Below are 4,046 nucleotides of genomic sequence, written 5' to 3'. Positions count from 1 at the left end.
AAGTGTTTAAAAAACCTTTTAAAACTCTTTAAAAAATCTTAGAAAAGCCTTTACAAGGTGTTTATAAGGCTTTTATAAATTATAAACCTTTTAAAACCTTTTAAAAACTTTGTAAATTTTTTTTGGCGGGAAAATCTTTTTGTCGAAAATTTTTATCAAATTTTTTTGACAACAAATGTTTTGGCAGGAAATTTTTTTCGAAAATTTTTTCGCAGGAAAATATGTCAGAAATTTTTTTGGCGGGAAAATTTTGTTTTTCTTTTTATTGATTAAAATATTTTTCATCTAAGGGTAAAAGGTCAATAAAAATTAAAGGAGGGCAAAAATAAAAATGGCCAAAAAGGGGGTATTTTTGAAAAGGGGTATACCAAAAAGGATATTTTTAACAAATCTCTCTCCCATAAATATAATACCCCATAAATCTCCTATATAATAAAACGGAAGTACATAACTTTTTTTGTAAACTATATAATTTTTATAAGTTGGTTACAAAATAGGTTATAGATTAAATATAGGTTGATTACATAACAAGGTTATAGATTAATTGGTCAATTTGTGGGCTATATGAATACACTTAAGAATATCTCATAATCTTCTTAAAGAGAATATTTTAATGATTTATACAATTTCCAAAATAAAATCTTTAGTATTTCATGTATTGTTACAAAATATATACGGTTAAGCATAAAAATATATTGTTAGGCGTAAAAAGAAATAAAATTTTGGCAATTTATCACACTTAATCTCTATTTCCGAGATCTTATTGTGCAGTTGAAAATAAAATCTTACCTAAGCACGGGTCATATTAAAAAACCTTCACCTGTTCAAAAAATTAAAATAAAAACAAATAACAAACAGAACCATTTCTCATACATAGGATTACAAAATTAACAATATAAAACTTACAAAATATATGTTTTTTCAAGCCATCATATTTATCATATGATTTTATTGCATAATGTTTATCCAAAAGAACTTTTTAAAACAATTATAATATAAATAAAAGGGATTTCAAGCCGTGCTCTATCACAGATTTTAGTTTATTCTAATCTGCAAGATCTTCAAAATAAACATATGTGTGATGTGTCTATTACGAAAACCGGCCAAAATCAATACGAACATGTTGCATATACGCTTTTATACCTAAATTACAACAAAATGTGTTTTTCTACCTGAACGATTATTAAATCAAATTTCAAATATGAACTAATATACGTTATACAAAAACCAACATTGATTTTGACGATTTTATTCAACTGGTAATTATTGATGACTAGAATGTCACTGGGTACTCCCCCATATACTCCCAAAAATTCAAAAACCAATGTCTTAAATATGTTTTACCTGAAACAACAGAAAGTGATAAATGAACTCACTTGTAAAGTCATCCGATTCGAGTTCTTTATACAAAAATGGCTAATGATTCATTTAAACGAGAGAACTCAACAACAGATAATAGTTCAGTGATATTATCTTTTCTAAATGAAAAAAAAAATGTCAAAAAAAAAACATGATCTACCAAAAGTGGTGAAAAAAATCATGAACTTTGCTAGGGGTGGAGGAAAGTAGAGCTGCATTTGATTGCATCCATGAAAGCTCTTCTTAGAGCTAATAAGGAGACTGATGAATGAGGACCATTAAGGATCATTGAAAATTTTCATTCTTTTTTTTTATTTTTATTTTTTTGATCAAAATTTTTATTCTCTGTATACTTGTTTAATTTGCTTTTCAACATATCAAAAATATGGGCTTATGCCTTATGGCCCAATTCATTAGTTAAAAACAAACAACATCATTCACCATATACACCCAAGCAACAATATAAATAAATATTTAAATGTAAGAAAAATCAGCATTTAGTTGTAGTGTCTCTTTCTTTCATGTTGGATGTTGTTGATGTATTGTGTGGTGCTATCTCGAATAGCTACGAATGTAGAATCATCGATTTATGTCGGGTTCAAGTTCTCCCCAGCCCTCTCCAACATTTGCACCGGTCCGATTGGGTTTTCTCCCAACTGTAACGTCCAAGTACGTTAGCGACGCTAAAATATTATTAGAGAAGAAGTTAACAAAAGAAATCACATAAAATCAAAAGAGTAATTATATAATCAAATAGTTGTAACCTTGGAGATCCGTACTGTCTCGCATCTTCGTCGGGGTAGATGGCAACAGTGGCAATTTGCGAGTTGGTGCAATTTCAACTATTTTCACCGCCTCAAATAGACAAAAATCAAGAAATGGGAATCGACCCAGATCTTTGCATTACAACCATTGACTTTTCTACAACAACATTTCTAATAAAAATAGATGAATATCGATAAATTTGATCTTCTCATAAAAAACTCTTGAATTCTTTTAAATACATTTTTAATCCACAAGATTTTTTTTTGACCTCAATCCACAAGATCTTTAAAATATATATATTCAGTGTTACATGATATTAGGGGGTTATTGGCTTGAGAGTTAAATAGAATTTTAATGATTTTAAAAGTTATGTAAAATATATTGTTATTCAATCAAGACTTTTTAAAACTCTCTTAAAATTTGGTGTTATTAGTTGTGGATTTGTAAAAAGTTATCTAAAGTCTTCATAAATCTAGTGTTATTGGATTAAGAGTTTTATCAAGTCATTAAAAGTTTTATGTTATTCAAGTAAAACAAAAGAATCTTGGATTGTTAATGAATTNATGGGCTTATGCCTTATGGCCCAATTCATTAGTTAAAAACAAACAACATCATTCACCATATACACCCAAGCAACAATATAAATAAATATTTAAATGTAAGAAAAATCAGCATTTAGTTGTAGTGTCTCTTTCTTTCATGTTGGATGTTGTTGATGTATTGTGTGGTGCTATCTCGAATAGCTACGAATGTAGAATCATCGATTTATGTCGGGTTCAAGTTCTCCCCAGCCCTCTCCAACATTTGCACCGGTCCGATTGGGTTTTCTCCCAACTGTAACGTCCAAGTACGTTAGCGACGCTAAAATATTATTAGAGAAGAAGTTAACAAAAGAAATCACATAAAATCAAAAGAGTAATTATATAATCAAATAGTTGTAACCTTGGAGATCCGTACTGTCTCGCATCTTCGTCGGGGTAGATGGCAACAGTGGCAATTTGCGAGTTGGTGCAATTTCAACTATTTTCACCGCCTCAAATAGACAAAAATCAAGAAATGGGAATCGACCCAGATCTTTGCATTACAACCATTGACTTTTCTACAACAACATTTCTAATAAAAATAGATGAATATCGATAAATTTGATCTTCTCATAAAAAACTCTTGAATTCTTTTAAATACATTTTTAATCCACAAGATTTTTTTTTGACCTCAATCCACAAGATCTTTAAAATATATATATTCAGTGTTACATGATATTAGGGGGTTATTGGCTTGAGAGTTAAATAGAATTTTAATGATTTTAAAAGTTATGTAAAATATATTGTTATTCAATCAAGACTTTTTAAAACTCTCTTAAAATTTGGTGTTATTAGTTGTGGATTTGTAAAAAGTTATCTAAAGTCTTCATAAATCTAGTGTTATAGGATTAAGAGTTTTATCAAGTCATTAAAAGTTTTATGTTATTCAAGTAAAACAAAATAATCTTGGATTGTTAATGAATTCAACTATTATGTTATTGGTTTAGGATTCTATACTATTTTCTTCATTAAAAAAATTGAAACGACCGACCTTTTTTTTTAATAAATAAATAATAAATATAATATAATAAAATAAACTACAACTAGTGGTCCCATACCCACTAGCCACCTAACCACAAACACAACCATCAGCGGAATAAGGGGGAGGTATTGGTTTAGGATTTAGAAAGAGTTTAAATAACTTTGTGTTTTTAAAAAATCTTGCTGATTTTTAAAATCATAGAAATTTAGAAAGTAAAAATGAAGGATTCTATAAGAGATTGTTTAGGAAGTTATTTTAAATCTTGCTGATTTGTGTTTCCTAATCTTGTAAAATCTTTCATAAAATCTTTCAAAATCTTTCTATTTGATGAAAGAGTTTTCATGACTTTTGTTATGAAG

The sequence above is a fragment of the Camelina sativa genome, unplaced genomic scaffold, assembly GCF_000633955.1.
Source record: "Camelina sativa cultivar DH55 unplaced genomic scaffold, Cs unpScaffold00430, whole genome shotgun sequence".
Taxonomy (NCBI): Eukaryota; Viridiplantae; Streptophyta; class Magnoliopsida; order Brassicales; family Brassicaceae; genus Camelina; species Camelina sativa.
The sequence above is the reverse complement of the archived record's forward strand: the minus strand, read 5'-3'. Positions refer to the sequence as shown.